The sequence below is a fragment of the Condylura cristata genome, unplaced genomic scaffold (genome assembly GCF_000260355.1).
Source record: "Condylura cristata isolate star-nosed mole 26May11 unplaced genomic scaffold, ConCri1.0 scaffold00008, whole genome shotgun sequence".
In the NCBI taxonomy this organism is placed as follows: Eukaryota; Metazoa; Chordata; class Mammalia; order Eulipotyphla; family Talpidae; genus Condylura; species Condylura cristata.
The window spans coordinates 26750927-26768484 of record NW_004567109.1 but is presented as its reverse complement, the minus strand read 5'-3'; the positions used below and the strand labels follow the sequence as shown (position 1 = coordinate 26768484).

Sequence of the window (17558 nt, the reverse complement as noted above, 5' to 3'; positions counted from 1 at the left end):
AATTGCTGGATCATATGAGAGATCTATTTTCAATAGTTTGAGAAACCTCAAAACTGCTTTCCATAGGGTTGGAGCAGTCTACATTTCACAGTAAATGTTGTAAATGTCTTTCTCTGCTTCCTTGCCAATGCTTGTTGTGTCTGTTCTTTTTGATATGGACCGTTCTTACAGGTGTGACTTGGTATCACATTGTAGTTTTGATTTTAATTTCCCTGATGATAAGTGATGATGAGCATTTTTTCATGAGCTAGTTGGCCATCTGTGTGTCTAGACCTCTTTTGCCCAGTGGTGATTGGGTTATTTGTTTTTTTTTTTTTACTGAGTTATATGAGTTCTTTGTAGATCTTAGATATTAGCACCTTGTGGGATGTATGATATGCAAATATTTTTCCCCATTCAGTAAGGTATCTTTTCATTTAAATGCTTGTTTCTTTCACTATGCATGACCCTTCTAACCAGGCACAGTTAGTCCTAACTTCTCAAGACTCAATAGTTCTAATATCTATTTCTGTGAAATGGATGTTTATATCATTGACTCCCTAGGAGGACATATTCCTTGTGTCAGAGTAGTTTGCCATGAAGGTTTGTTATTACTTTACCTCTGCTTTTTATGGAAGATGCTGTATTTAACATGTGGTAGAATAGTCTCAGGATCTAAGCCAAGATCAGGGTTTATGAGGCTGGTGTCAGGATCTAGTCTGTGAACAAGATTACTGCTCAGTTATGGCTATGCAGCTAAAATATTTTTTAAAAGATTTATTCATTTATGCCTATAAGAGCTGGGGTCTAGGCAGCTCAGTTATGGCTATGCAGCTAACCTTATATGGTTATTGTCCATAAGAGGTTTTGAAGTTGGGACTTTGGGCTCATTACCAGTGTCTGCTTCAATTAGCTCACTTGCTAAACTGTGCTGAAGGGTTCTGGGCACATGAGCATGTGTACTCAAGGACTCTTCTGGTGCTTGAAGTCTAATTCTGTTTATCTGGAAGCTGGGAGGAAAATGTATACTTTGGGTCCTCACGACTTTGAGAAATTTCCTCTACGATGGCATTTGTTCACATATTTGAGTTGCCTTTTCCGTAACTGGGAGCTCCTACAGGGAGGGAGAGCCACCTCACTCATGAACTTCCATAATGCCATTAACCATGTCCATTATAATTTAAGGCTTCCTGTTTCAGGTACTCTGAGGTTTTAGAGATATAGAACTGAACAAGCTACATAATCCTCTGCCTTAATGCATATTATTATCTATCAAGGGATGAGAACACAGGTGTAATTATTGAGAAGAAGTGTATGATACAGAAAGCAAGGGTCCTAACTAAGTGTGGAATCAGAGAATCTTTTTAAAGAATTGAGTTTTAAGTTGAGGCCTAAAAATAAATTGTAGGTGAACAAATGAAGAATTTGGGAAAGACATATTATAAGTAGAGAAAACAGTATACAAACCTGGAAGTAAGAGCATTGGTCCACTGAAGAACCCAGTGGCCAGTTTGATCCTTGTGATGGGGCTGTTCTAGAACTTAACTGTAGTGGGGAGTCACTGAATCTACATATGTGATAAAATTAAATAAAATTAAATGCACGCACACACAAATGATTACATGTATAACTGATAAAATATGAATGAGTCAACGGATTGTATCAGTGTAAGTTTTATGGGTGTAATGTTGCTCTGTAGTATGCAAAATGGGGAAACTGGGTGAAAGGTATATAAGATCTCGCTAGCAGTTTTTGTACAACTTTGAGTCTATAATTGTCTCAAGATAAAATATTAACTAAGTCACAGGGATATAATGTACAGCAGAGTATACAATGCTAGTCAATAATATCATAGTGTAAGGACCTCCCTGGTGGCACTAGGGGTTAAGTCTCAGCACGATCAAGCTATTACTAGCCACTACAGCCTGAGTTCAATCCCAGGTCAAGGAGCTAGCCCACATGGCACAGCAGACCTCTCCTGTCTCACCCGCTGCTCCTCTCCGCAGTATATTTCAGTAGATCTAGGTGTACTGCTCCCCACTGTCTCTGTTGAATCGTCTCACCCTCTTGCACCTCTGGCCTATACCCCAGCTCTGGTATGTATAAGTAAAATTTTAAAAGTCTAATTAAATACTTTTCATTGTAGTGTAATTAAAATATATAATGTTATATTGGTTTCAAGTATACAACATAATGATCTGATATATGTATGTACTACAAAGAGGTTGTCACAATAACTCTAATTACCATTAGAGCTACACAATTACCTTTCAGGATCCATTAATTCTCTTGTCAGCTTTCATGTATAAACTACAATATTATTTTTTTTAATATTTTTTAAAGATTTATTCATTTATGCCTGTAAGAGCTGGGGTCTAGGCTAGAGGTGCAAGAGTGTGAGAAGGTGCACCAGAGACAGAGTGGGGAGCAGAACAGACAGATCTACTGAAATACACTGCTGAAGGGAGCAGCAAGTGAGACAGGAGAAGTCTGCTGCACCATGTGGGTCACCTCCCTGGCAAGAGATCAAACTCATGCCACAGTAGTTGGCAATAGCTTGATAGCACTGATACTTTAACTCCTGCACCACTGGGAGGCCACCAAAAGTATTTAATTTAAAAGAGAGAGGAGGAGAACCAGAGAAGAGCTTGTTTGGCTGAAGCAATGAGAATGAAGGCATATGTAGCATGAGTTGAATCCAGATTTTTGGTAGGGCATAGACCATGCAGGTTTTAAATCATAAGAGACTTTCTGTAAAGATAGATAAGAAGTCTTTGGAAAGTCTTATCAAAGGATAACATGATTAGATTTGCCTTTAAGGGAGATCACTCTCATTTGGAGGATACACTGAGAAGGAGTAAGATTGAGAGAAGAGAAATAAAAATTAAAGCAAGATATAGTTGATAAGGGAAATCTGAGAGCTATTTAATGAAGCAGAATCAGTAGGAACCACTGAGGGAGAGATGAGAAGACAGGAAGAAAGACTCCCAGCTTTCTAATCCAAACACTGGGTAGATGGTTTGCTCCTTACCAAAGAAAGAAACATATAAGAAACATGCTGAAGAAGAAGGGTTTGAAGAAATGGGTTTGGAATATTTGAGATGCCATTTAGACCTCAATGTCCAAATGTTTAGTAAGCAGCTGTCTGCATATGTTTTAGAGCTCAGGAGAGAAAGCTGCACAATGTGTGTGAATACAAGAACAAGAAGGTCAGTAAACCTAGGGCAAAATTCAGAGGCATACCGGTATCCAAAAGTCAAAGAAGAGGAACTTGCCACTGACTGAGGATTAGTGAAGAGATGGAAAGGCAAATCAAAACTACTAAAGTCAAGGATAGAAATATTTCTGGAAGAAGGCAAGGTCAACAGTGTGAATGCTGCGGAGACCAAATAAAGGAATGCGTGTTTAAATTCAGCTCATCATTGGTAACCTCCTTGTGATCAGGTTCAGTCCAGGCAAAGCCCAGGCTGAGGATTGAACAGGAGGTGAGTGAACGCTGATAATGAGGGTATACTGCACTGTCTTTCCTAAAGTTTTGCTTGTGAACCAGAGAAGAGAAGAAGTGACTAAGGGTACAGCCGAATGAGCCACATGGTGGCTATGATGTTTAGGGGTGGTAGGGAGGGAAGGCTGGGGCATATATCAGTGCAGAGAGGAGAGAGTGTCCACAAGGGAGAGAGGCTGCAGATCCAGGAGAGAACATGGGGCCTGGCACAGAGCAGGTGCTTGTTTCAGACAAGTGTTTTCTGAAACAAATGAGCAGGGGGAGAGTTTCTGTGGGTACAGTACCTGGGTCCCTCCGGACTCTACTAACTATTCTAAAAATGTCGTTGTGCTTCCTCTTTCTGGAACTGCTGAGCTATTAAGAACCGTACAAAACTACCTTTCTGAGCTCCCTAGAGGAGGCCTCATTTCAGATCTGAGCCGAGGAGCTTCTTTTCTGACAGGCCTGTGTGGCTGTTGTGGCCCCCTCCCACAGCAGCACCTACTCTGGCTCCAGCACTTGTGCCCCCAAGGCAGCAGCAAACAGAGACAGTCCCACTGTGGCTTCTTGCCCGTCCACTCTTGGAGAATCAGCGTGACTGAGCAGAAGGCATATTTGCTGAGTGATGACTTTGTATTCACTTTGTAAAGGCAAGAGAGCTGACTTAGATAGCCAAAACAGCTTGAAAGTGTGTACTTAGAGACAAATGTCTCATTATATTTAATTCTGCCATCCTTTGATGCCAGTTTGATCCCCTTTTATAAGTTGTCACTTATTTGGACAAGGTGCTTAACTTTCTTGCCATGCAATGGACATAAATTCATGGCTTGTGAAGAATAGAATGAGAGGCCACAAATAGATGTGTCCGGCTTACATTATTCTTAATAAATCCACAATTCCTCTTGACAGGAGCCAGCATTTTCTCCCTCCCAAGTTTGATTCTGAAGGCAAAAGGGGCTGGACTTAGAGAAAAACACATGACCTGGTTGAACCTCAGAGTAATACCATCTGTGCCCTGGGCAGCGCTTTATGCTTATGTGTTGGGATCCTGTTGTCAAAGAACTTAGATTTAATATGTGAAATGAAAATCTAGACTAAATGATAAATTAAGGGTATGGGGGAAAGTTTGAGAAAGAAATGTTCTTCATGTTATAATAACGATCATTTGCTTGATCACAAAGTTTCTTTAAATATGTGCTCCCCGGTGCAATTAAACATTTGTTTACAGATCATTAATTATCTGGCAGAGAGAATTGGCTGGAAGAAATATGGCCGAGGGACACAGCTGGAGAGCTGGAAGCTTTTGCCAAGTGAGAATCTATCAGAACCAGGGATAGTAAAGCTCCGCAGCGATTGTGTAAATCAGAGATGAAAAGGAAGTCAATTTCCAAGTGTTGAGTATACAGGCACTCTGAGACGTCCAGCTAGGCTGGCAGGGTGGGTAGAAGGCCATTCATCAAACCAGAAGAGGAGGAGGACAGCTAGGAAGAATGGTGGGTAGGAATAGAATGAAAGGTCTAGTTCGATTTTGGACATTTTGAGTAGGAGGTGTCTTGGGTTATAAAGGTGGAGAAGAAAGTCTAGAAGGCAGATAAATGTCAGCATGGTGATGTAGCCGAGCTTAATATTTGTAGATCCCTGAAAATTCGAAAACTACCCTGCACTTCTCAACTTTTACACTCATTGGCTTCTCTAGCCTAAACGGTGTTTTCTCTCCCTCCCTTCTCATGCCTGCTGAGCTTCTAGTCATCCTCTCCAACTCCTCTCTCCAGGAAGCCTTCTCACCTTCCTCAGGCGGACACAGGCTGTCTGTTTCCTGAACGAACAAAGTGTACAAGTGGACAGTCCTTCATTAGCATGTAGGTCCGCAAGAAGCCACCCTAGTGTAATCAAGATTGTATAATAGAATAAATGTAACTGGTTTGGGCAGGCCACTCAGTAACATACTATTCTACTTCTTCTGTTATAACCATGGCATTTTCAGTTGTATGCATCTGGGTAGAGTCCTATGCTTTTTCCTAGTTTCTGGTGTGGCATTGAGCTTTTGGTATTCCTCAGCTTACAGTTGCATTACTCCAATCTCTGCTTCTAAAGTCACATGGCATTATATCTACATATCTCTGTCTGCACATGGCATAGTTCTCTTCCTATAACTTAGCCCATTTTCAAATAAGATCACATTAACAAGTACTAGAGTTCAGTATTTAACATAGCTTCTAGAATGACACAATTCAACTCATAACACCCATGAAAAAAATTATTTCTTGCAGCGTAAGTTCCATTTTTTGTCCCTATTCCATTTTTTGTGCCATACAATGTATGGCACAGAGAAGATGACCCAGAGATTGTTTTGAGCTATTGACTGTGATTTCTAAATCTTTTAATGTGTTACATACATCAGTGTTTACTGTGTGTAACTATCTGTACTGGGTCCTGTCTGTAGGCTCTCTCATTTAATTATATCAGTACCATGGGATATAAGCTGAGGTTCCAGTATAGATTTGGTCAAAGAAAACTCTGACCTTGGGTAAATTATCCTTCTGTCCTCAGTTTCTTCATCTCTAGAATGAGAGGTTTGTGATAATAAGTTCTCAGAATTCACTATTCTTGGTTTCCTGCTCCTATAGAATCTGTTTCCGTTTTGTAACTCTATTTTAAGGTGTTGGTTACATTGCCAAAGAAAAGGGGGAAAAAAAAGAACCTTCAAGATGAAATTTCTCTGTGCCAAGGAAAAGACTTTTTCTTTTCCCTTTTTTGCATGCAAGGCATGATTGTATTCTGGTAACCCTCACAAGTTTTCTCAGTGGCAACAAGCAATCTCTGGGGTGGACCTTCCTTTTCTTAATACCAAAGATAAGGATTTACTCAACAAATGAAAACCATGTGGACAGTGCTTGTCTGGCTCTCATGCTGGCAAATCTGTTGTGTGTTCTTACTGTGAGCTGTCCAAACAGAGAGAGGGAAGAAGGTAGAGTACAAAGGTCCAGCTTATATAGCTGATGGCAGTTTTCAGCCCCTTGCTGCTATGAGTGTAGTCACTTCACTTCCTACTCTGCCTTCAGCTTCTTGGAAGTGTGCAGGAGCTAAGTAAACATTTCTTGACAGGCTCTTTCTTCCTTGAACAATGAACATTGAAAGTGGACAAATGTACCTTATTTATGCAGTTGAAATCTGTCTCCACCTGGTGCAGTAAGAGACAGAGAGAGTTTTCAATATTTCATTTTCAAAGGTCGCCATAGCAGAGACGGGTTGAGTTAGGCAAAGAGAGCCCATCTTGCCAAGTGTCCATGCCCCAGTCTCCATAGCTGGAGAGCCTGACTGCCAGCGGACCACAGAGTCCTTCCTCTGGTGACATGGAGTTATTGATAACTCTTTGCATGTTCTATTTCTGAAGTTAAATCTGCTGGCTTATGATGCCGAGGAATACTGAAAGCAATGTGGCAGGGGGTGAACTGCTTGGACTTGGACCAAGTTTGAATATGTGGGTCCTCACTTTCCTTCTCTGAACTTCTGTTGGTGTAACTGTAAAACAAGGTTAATAGCAATTACTTTCCAAGATTATTATGGGATTGCATATGAAGCACCTATCATTCCCTGAGACAGAGTTAGAAGCTCAATAAATTTTAGTCCTCTACTTTGCCTCATTCTCTCATTTACACATATTATCTCATTTACTCCTCTCACCAATCCTGAGAGATTAGATTTAGTCTTCCCTGTTTCATAGCTAAGAAAACTCAATCTGTCTGATTCTCCACTATATCTCAAAAGCATATATAACATGTAATAATCCCTCAAAATACTTTATTAATATATGAGTTAATTAGTAAGTGAGTCTTATAGGAGTTAAAAATCTTGCCTAAATTTTCATAGCTAGTGTCCCAAATGAGTTAAGACATAAGGCAGGGCATCATGGAAAAATTCATACAAGAAGAGGAAAAAAAAGAGCCCAGAAATAGGAACAGAAAAGCATAACATAATTCATCTTTTTTTATTGAAAACATTGTATTTCACAATTGTAAAGGCATGTTTTAAATATACAAAATATGAACATGATTTTAAGAGCAGACAATAAAATCCTACATTCGGCATAAGCCCCAAAACTTCATAAAAGTACTGCTCTTACTAAGCCCCAACTTTCTTTAACAAAGCATGTTGCCCCAGTGATGGTCAGGAAAGGGCAGTAGATGGCAACTCTATAGGAATAACCAGCTGCTGGGGAGAAGTAGGAAGATATTTCACCCCCAAATAGCTGGCTTCTGAAGATTCATCCTTGTCAGTACCATGTGATCTCCCAAAATAAAAAGGTAACAGAGGCTCTCTCAGAAGATGAGCATAAAAAGGACAACTGGTAGTTTTAAGAACTTAACTGTGTGAGGTATTGTGCCTAATAGACACTTCACATGCATAGTCTGTGAGGTGCCATGACAACCTTATAAAGCTCTATCTGACAGAAAATCTGAGGTAGAGATTTGCTCACTCCCACAGCACCTTGATGATGTAGCAATAATAAATCTGAGTTCAAAACTGTGCATTTTTTTATTTTTTCATATTGCTTCATAACCTCTTCTGTCCTATGGCCTCTCTCCAAATCAACCTCAGAGACAGAAATCAGTGATCAGAGACAATTTCATGGCCTCACAGTGTGGCTGGTAGTAGTATCAGGTTGGAGGTTGGGTCCTGGCCTGTATTCTACTCTGCCTCTTGGTAGAGTTAAATTTCTCAGTGGCCACTTTGTCCAGAGTCTCACATGCCCTTGAATGCCTTGCTCTTGTCCATCCTCTGCTTCAGAAAAATACTGTCTCCCTGATAATCTGTTCCCTCTAATCTTGTCATTTCTTTTCCATGATAATGAAGGTATGAATGATAGGAAATGGGGGGTAGCAAGTTTTGATTCTACAGAGTCCAAGAAAACCATCACAAATGCCCAGACCATGAGATAACTGGTGACTCTCTACAAGTTCCACTCCCTGGTCATCAACAGAGGATATCAGACTGTAGGAATCTACTAGAAAACCTAGTTAAAAATCTCAGAATGTTGAAGAAAGTCAGAGTCTCTAGAATAAGGAGACTATTACTTAAGGACCAGCATAATGTGGTTAGGGTATGGTGAGGAGACACTCTTAAGAAAATCAGAGCTGTTCATGGTTTGTTTCTGAGATGACTTAATCCTCTTAATGAATGTAAACTGTTGTGCCTCTGACACAGAATGGTAGCCCAGAGTTTTCAAACAGATTCCTCTCAGTGACAATGTGGTTTGTCCTCTGGTCTTAAAGACAACCCGTGAAGAACAGACATGTCTAACCACAGGATGTTTGAGATGGGCAGAGACAAGATAGTAATCAGACAACTAGCATGTGGTCTTTGCAGGAAGGATGCACTGTTACCTGCCAAATAATGTTGGAATGCCAAGAAGACCTGGATAAGACAGCAGTCATATGAATAAAATAGGGGAGAGTCTGACTTCCAGGTAACAAAAGGGTAAGAAGGAAATCTGACCTTGTAAGAGGAAGTGGAATCACCACCTTGTTTCCTGGGAGGCTGATGAGCTGTGTTAGTTGGTATTAGTGGATGTCAACTGTGTATGGTTGTCAACCTGACTATTTTCTGCTGGATGCATTTTTCTGTAATTATTTCCATCTTTTTCTGTCTTCATATTTAGACAAACAAGTTGAAAATGTCAACCTGTCTAGTGGTACTAAGGAAAAAACTAGGATAGGGACTTTTATTGTTCTTTGGGAGACAGGCATGACAAATGGGGGTCAAAAAACAGATATTCAAAGGAGGAAGGTGAGACTTAAAGGAAAAGACTAAGGGTCTTCATCCTTATTTCCTCCTTATCTTTGGGAGCTTTTCTCTCCTCCAGTGCCTGTGTTTAAGACATACTTATTCAACAAGTGTGCATTTAGGGCCTCCTATGTAGTAGACCATGTGTGAAGATACAATAGTGAAGAAAACAATTCCTTTTCTAGTGGAGCTTTCAGACAGTGATAGAATAAATACACTTTGTGTGTATACATTGTGTATACACATATACATTACAATAAGTATACATAAGTGTGTAATATATACAAAAAGGCATATAAATATTTAACATATATATGTATAATCTGTATGATCAACTCCATGACGAATAATATAAGGAGCTGAGGAATATGTAATGGAGACCTCAACTCATCTGCAAAGAGATTTGGAAAGAGCAAGTTAAAAAGAACTTTCCTGAGAAAATGAGATTTTATTTTAAAAATAACATAATGAGTTAATTTAAGATGGGAAGCCAGGACCTTCCTGGTGGTGCAGGGGATTAAGTTGCAGGACTGTGGAGCTACTGGCAGCCACTGCAGCACCCCATTCCATCCCAGGCCATGGAGCTGACTCACATAGCACAGCAGACCTCTCCTGTCCCACCCGCTGCTCCCCTCAGTAGTGTCTTTCAGTCAGTCTGCCTGTTCTGCTCCCCACTCTCTCTCTAGTGAATCTTCTCACCCTCCTGAACCTCTGGCTTGTACTCCAGCTCCTGTATGAGTAAATAAATAATATAAATATTTTAAAATAATAATAATAAGGCAAACCAGTGGCATCTTTTATAACTAATAGTAGACCCTTAATTGAAATTCAAAATTGAGGCAAGTTGCATTCTTACACGGTAGGCTAGCTTTTTGTTTCTTTTTATAAAACAGTTCAAATGTCATCCCCTTGTAATGATCTTCTCTATTCATAAACTTCTTTTGGTTCCACCATTGGGAATTCATTTACTTTATTAATAGAAAGTGTACACTCCTGAAGTAAAATGCCTGAATTCACATCATCCATGTGACCACCAGTTCTCATGTGTGACCCACAGGAAATCATAACATAAATGAGATCTGATTGGTTGAACTTGACTGTGTTTGGCATGATTTGAACCAGACAAGATGTTCTTCACAAGACTGCTGATTGTTATAAACACTGTTCCATTTTACATTTTATATAATGCATACAAGATTTCATTTCTTCTAAGAAAGTAATCAACAAAGTGAGTCTGAAAGAATGAATGGCTCCAGATACAATATCTTGTAATTGTTTGCTGCAGATATGGGCAAGGCCTATAATTGCAGAGGCTCTTGAACATGTGTGATCTGAGCATATCTTTGATAAGTAAACTATAGACCTCCGCTTTGGTTTAATAGGGAGGTCACTTGAATGGAAGAATTATGGGGCACTTGTTAGATAATTTTCAGTGTTGTTCAGCTTATCTTTGCAATTAATTCAATAAACATTTATTGGGCACCTGACTCTCAGCATGAGAGTAAGAACTCTTATAATAATAACCATAATAATCACCATGATAACAAATAATAGTTTGTTGTAAATTATTAAGGACTCACCATGTGTCAGACTCCATTCTTAGCATTTTACATGAATTAGCTCGTTAAACCCTAAAAATAACCTTTGAAGTTGTATTGAATAGTATTCCTATGGTGAAAGTAAGACTCGGGGTGATTAAGAAACTAGTTCCTGGCTGCACTGTTAGTAAGAATAGGCTTTACTTCCAGGACTAGTGTTTGGACCCAGTGTCTAAAACTACAATCTACTATTTTCTCTTCACCTTGAAACATCATTTTTCAGATAAAGAAATAGCACTTCAGAGAGATTGCATAGACAGTTCAGAGCCCTGTATATTTCCCTGATAAATCTGTGACATATTGAACATCCCCAATGTGACTGTCATGTTACTTAAAAGTCTTCCTAACGTCAGCCTTGTCTGATATTGCAATAATCTGGGAATTAATAACAAACCAGTGTCTAAGCTACAGCCTCAGACCAATTGAATCAGGATCTTGGGGAAGACCTGGGGTTTTGTTTTAGTTCCCCAGTTAATCCTGATACACAGAGAGAATGAACTCCTCTCCTAATTTTCACAATACCGGTAGTACTCTCTTCATTTTACAAGTAATAAAACTTAGGCTCAGGAAAGTGAATTTGCTTGCTCAGTTACAGCTAAGGTGTGACAAAGTCAGGATTTAACCCCCAGTCTTATTCCAAAACAATCTTGGATTTATTTGACCGTCCAACCTGTATCCTATAGAACAAATTAGCATTCCCTCTAATTCCAACAATATTCACTGGCCTTTGAGGCTTTACTTAATATGTAAAACCTCCTCCCTCTCTAATGCCCTCTTCTTCCCCTCAAGACCAGACTCAGTTAGTGTTCATGATTAAGAATCCACATGGGGCCCTCCCTGGTGGCACAGTGGGTTAAAGCACAGCACTAAGAGGCTAAAGCCACTTCTACATGAGTTCGATTCCCATCTGCCCCGAGTTGACCACATTGCGTGGCAGACCTCTCCTGACCCGCCCGCTGCTCCCCTCAGCAGTGTACTTCGTTGCTCTGCCTGTTCTGCTCCCCACTCTGTCTCTGGTGAAGCCTCTCGCTGCCCCTGAGCTTCTGGCCTGTACCCCAGTTCTGTATGCACAAATAAATAAATCTTAAAAAAAAAAAAAAAGAATCCACATGGATGCACAAGGTTGATGCCTCTGCTTTGTGATGCCTCTGCTTCAGGACCATGCTCACCACTGACCCCAGCATCCTGCTGATGATGATTCAACATCTCTTACCTGAAACAACTTGAAAAGACAGTAGCCTAGAGCTCACAGTACAAGAAGTTACTTTTCCGAACAATAAAAAAAAAAAAAAAAAGAAAGCGAAGACTTGAAAAGTTAAATATCCCAGGATAAAAATGCAAAATCATGAAAAAATGTGGTCAATCATTAGCAGAGAGGTTGAAAAGACACGCTCCAATTGCTCTAAAAATTCACAGAACCCAGGTCTTCTTAAAATAGTTTTGCAAAGTACATTGAAAATTCCATGCAGTAATAGGAAACATAAGTCCTGCTGTTGCCACTGAACGCGCGCATCCTCTGGCTAAACCCAAGGAGCTTGACATTAACCCAGGGTTCTGCAAAACTGAACAGGAAAGCGCAGTGGAGACATAGTTGCAAAGCTGCCCAGATGTGTGCATTTTCTGCTCCATTAAAATGACTTGGATGAGAGGTAAGGTGCATTTGGCCCACAAAAAGGGGCCGTGACAGGACAATCAGCCTCGTCACAGACCCCTTCCTCCCTAGTCATGCGTCCCCTCCAATCCTGCTCCCCTCATTGCTTCCAGAGTAGACTGTTCAAAATACAAACAGGACCACAGCCTTCCGGGGCTCCCAGAGCCAAACAGCTTTGCTCTAACTCTGGATGTTCTCAACTCAAGCATGGGTTCATAGTGCCGATTTGAAGAGCTCATTGTGGAATTGTCTGAGATAATGGTACCAGTATACCATGTGGAGGAAAAGCAGAGGTCACAATGATGATTGAAACTACAAATTTGGAGATGTCACACGTTAAGGATCTTTACCTGTGTATCCCAGCACTCACATCACAAGATGCAACAAAGTGCAACAAATGACAGAGTTTATAAACAAAGAGGAAACTGGGGAGAAGGGAAGAGTTTCTAAGGTCACAAGTGGCTAGCTGTAGGTCCTACCCCAGATAACGCTCCCAGTGTCTAGTAGTCCAAACCAAAGCTGCTTGTGCAAGATGGGGTTACCCTTTGAGATTCAGACCTGGGAGAGCACAATGAAAAGTGGTGGAGGAGGACCCAACTCTTGGTGGCAGCTGGAGGTAGTCACAGGTGGTGCTACTGAGGCAGAATCAGCGGCGGCAATAAAGGATGGACTGGGTAGCTCTAGTCAACGGGTGGTAATGTGGAGGATCAGGTACAACATCACAGGGCTTTAGAGATGCCAGGCACAGGCCAGCTGCAGATACCTCTTACAGGCACCACCCCAGGCTAGCAGTGGACTGCAGGACAAAGGTTGAGGGACCAGCTGTCAGGCTGCAGTTTGAAGCTGCAATCAGCTGGTGAAATTCTCAATGAATGAGTCTCTGAAGTGAAGGTCTGAGTCTTAATTGATTTGGCTTCCCAGACTTACATTCCTTTCGGGGTACCTACCTTTCAAACCTGATTGGCTCATTTTCAAATCCATGTCAGCTTCAAAACCTAAATGTTGCCAGTCAGGTTTAAACCCAATCAGCCCATCTTCAAAAGGAGTCGAACCCAGGCCAGTGCAGGAATACCTATCCTGTGCCGGATTTGACCATTCTGTGCTGGGGACTCAGAAGAACAGGGGATATTCAGCTCTACTCCTGATCTAGGAGCTGCAAAACTTTTCTTACAATATCACTGAAACCAGCTCCTGTAAGAACAGACAGGTAAAGGAAGTGAAGATGGCTGGGCAAAAACCAGATAAGATCCTAAGGAAATAGGATCCCAAGTTTCCCCTATTGGAAGGGTTGACCTAACACTGACTCTTGATGGTAAACCTTGTATAGAAGCTAGAGAGTGAAAACCTCTTTGTAACAAAGGCCTATCTAACACTCAGTGTATCCAGAAGTTAAGGGGTGCTTGCAAACTTCCTGACATTTGAATTGTATAAGACTATCCTGGCTGACCATTTGGCAAGGATATTGAAAAGGGGATTTGACAATGATTTGGTTAAACTTGGCATTTTTAACCACCTCTTTAGGTCTGAAATGTGTACTTCTGAACTGTCTTTAGTCAATCAATGACTCATCAATATCTTGAAGTTTCTGGTACGTGTAAAGTCTAGAACTTGGCCTCTGACTCAAGGATGTACTCATTCAGTTTTCACGTGGGCATAAAAGTCACATAGTAGGTTTTGAATGAAGCTGCATCAAAATACTGACTTGAGTCACACAAGAAGCAGAAGCTCGGTGTACCTTTCTGTTGCCCTAAGGCTTTCCAAAAGTATTGCTTTGAGAATCTTGTGTTTGTTGTTCTTTTTCTGGAATCCATTCTGCACACCTACATGCAACATGTATTTGAGTCTATGTTAACTAGGTGTCCATATCATTGTTCTTTTTTTACTTCTAGATTCATGGGGAAAGGACGTAGGCTGCCTTGTGTGTGTGATTTATTTAGAGTTATTTCAGAGTTTCATGAACTTTCACTAAATGTGGCCAACATGATCCATCTTGTGAATTATCAGAAGTCTTGCTACATATGACTCCTCAATCGCCAGAGTAACATATTCTTACAAGCTCATTTAAGGTTGAATTCAAATTAAAGAATAATGGTTGCTTTAATAAATGAATGAGTAACTAGGTGACTGGGTGAGTGTAGATTTTAATTATGATTTTTATCCATAATCACAAAAGAAAACCTATTGGAACTAGAGGTTACAGAGATATGTATATACTTATGAATTTGTCTGTCCTACAAGGTGTGGAATCAGTGTTCTACCCTTTGGTCACTGGGAGTGAGAAAGACAAGAGTTGGGATTCAGCACCAACTCTGAAAAGATGGACAGATTTCAGAAAAAAAAAAAAAAACAAACTTCCGTGGGGCTTATTGTTGATGTTTTCTGCATTTTTTTGAAAATACATTTGTTCTATAAACTTTTATTCCCCTCTGCTAGGAACCTGGGATGCTTTACCTTTATTTGGTATTTTAATCCTCTCTCAAAGAGCTCATTTTAGTGAGAGAAGAGAAAAGGTGTTGAAACAAAAAGTTAAAAGAGACTGCCTGTATTTGAGGAGTATGGCTGGGTGGGGAAGGCTTCACAAAGGAGATGGCATTTGAGCTGGTCTTTATGTTGAGGTCACAATGCACTGGGGAGGAAGAATTTCCCAGAATGTGGACAGAGCAAGCACAAAGGCTTGGGGCCTGATAAAACATGCTATCTTGGGGAATGTCAACTAGCTTAATGTATTGGGAGTTTGTACAGTATATAGGAAGGTGATAAGAGGTAAGACTAGTAATGGATTTTTGGATCCCCCTCATTTAAATGCAGAAAGGAGCCTTACCACAGTACTACTTGAAAATATTTTGCAAACATAGCTCAGTTTCATGAACTTTTACTAAATATGGCCAACATGATCCATCTTGTGACTTATCAGAAGTCTTGCTACATATGAGTCCTCAGTCACTATAGTAATATATTCTTACAAGCTCATTTAAGGTTAAATTCAAGATTAAAGAATAATGGTCACTTGAATAAAAGAATGAGTGACTGGGTGAGTGTGAATTTTAATTATGATTCTTTACCCATAATCACAAAAGAAAACCTATTGGAACCACTCAGGGTAGCTTCTCTTTTTCCAAGGATGTGGGACAAGGTAGGAACAGTGTCTGCATCATGAAAGATTGCAGTCATGCCTGGCTATTCCTTCATATGTACCAGAGACTTGGTTTATACAAATATAATCTGACTTGCACCTTTGAATCTGAGCGTTGTGTGCTGATGGAATTCAGTATATAACATACTCCTCAAATCACAGTGAAATAAGTTGGGGATTTTGACTTATCTACTTCATCATTCATTATTAATATAGCTGATTTGAAGTGTGAGCACAAAGCTCTTTTAAAAATAATGTTTAATGCCTGTGATTATAAAGTATATACCGACTTATTGTGAAAAATATATATATACACATCTATATACATACATATGGAAACATCAAAATCACCACTGCTATGAAGAAACAACATTTTGGTGCATTTATTTTGGATTTATTCTTACAAGTTATACTTATTAAAAATTTTACTTAAAAAATAAAACATTTCATAAAATATGCCATCTCCATTATTACTCTGTGAAAACACTTTTTTCACCAGAACATGCTTACTTCTTACTCTTTTTTTATACTGCCAGACAATATTATAAGGTTACAAGGACAGGGAAAGTATGTTATTCATATATAAAGGTAGTTTTAGCACACAATTCAAAATCGAGACTCGAGTTCTAATGCATTAACACTGCAAGGAACCCAGGAGTGATCCTGTGTGCTCATTTCTCTGGTGCCTATCCCACAATCTGACATGTAGTGTACCCCTAGTGAACACTGGGTGCTTGAATAAAAGAATGAATGACTTGGTGACTGGGTGAGTGTGAACTTTATTATGATTCTTCACACAAAATTCGTGGAGTCCCTGGCAAGAGTGGGGTAGACAATGGAGATGTCAGGAGTCTTATGGGATACCAAACCCACACAATCTGAGGCATCATGTGAGAGTGCACACACACATTCTGATGTGGGAATGGGTTTATATGAGCACAGAAGCCACTTCCTCTGATGTGCTTGGTTTGCCTTGGGGAACGCAAGCCTTCTCCCACCATATCCCCCTTCCAGAAGCCTTTGCTCATGACATAAGGCACAGAAAAAAAGCCTGCTATTCCAGAGACTCATTTCAGAGTACTCCAGAAATGCCAGCTAGCCTTGGGCTTGCCTTCCTCAGAGTACCCTCCCACCTCATTCGAATTGGTTCTAGCCAAGAGGCAGTCATGTTGTGAAGAGGTGTTCAAAGGAGGAAAACTATAGGGAAAAGGAAGCCTCCCTCCCTCTAGTTGAGAGCAGTCCTTGACAAACCCTCCACCACCCCAGCCAGCTGGTCCAACTAGAAATCCCAGATAAATCCCAGTTCAGGTCAAAACTGGTTTGGCAGCCCTAGAGAAACCTTTCTGGGTGACTGACCCTCCCCACAGGGGGAGCTGGCGGTTTTGCAAAAATAAATAAATAAATAAGGAAAGAGAAGAAGTGGGTGGTGGGAGGAAAGCAAGCAAGCAAGGCGAGTACGAGAAGTGGCAAAAATTATCTGAAACCAATTCTGCTCACTGGCAGATTCAAGTTTACACTTTAGGATACAAATAAGGTTGTCCCCCAGCCCTGCATTCATTCTCTCACGCTCTCCCCTGTCCTTTGCAACGCAGTTCTGTTGCCACGCAATTTGTTTTGCAGCGCGACTACTGAAGCAATTTAATCTTTCCCGCAGCTCGACGTTTAGTCAATGCGTTCTTTTTCCTGCAATGCTATTATTGTTATTATTACTGCAATTCTATCTCTGGCCTTTTCCCCCTCCCTGCTGGAATCGCGCTCCGGCTGTGATTGCTCGGGTCTGACTTTGCGAGTGGCAGTGCGCTCCCAAACCCCCCTCATCCGCCCCCCGCCCCCTTGCAGCCCCCCCCTCCTCACTTTTCCGCGCCCAGGCGAGAGCAGCCGATTGGCAGAGCGGTGCTTTCAGGAACAATAACAGTGGGGGGAGCCCGG

General features: G+C 40.7%; 1 protein-coding gene across 1 annotated transcript in view; it reads left to right on the top strand.

The window, feature by feature from the left end:
- AGBL4 (ATP/GTP binding protein-like 4) overlaps nucleotides 1–17558 on the top strand; it is an 893441-nt gene that overhangs the window by 669447 nt on the left and 206436 nt on the right. The window lies entirely within an intron of this gene.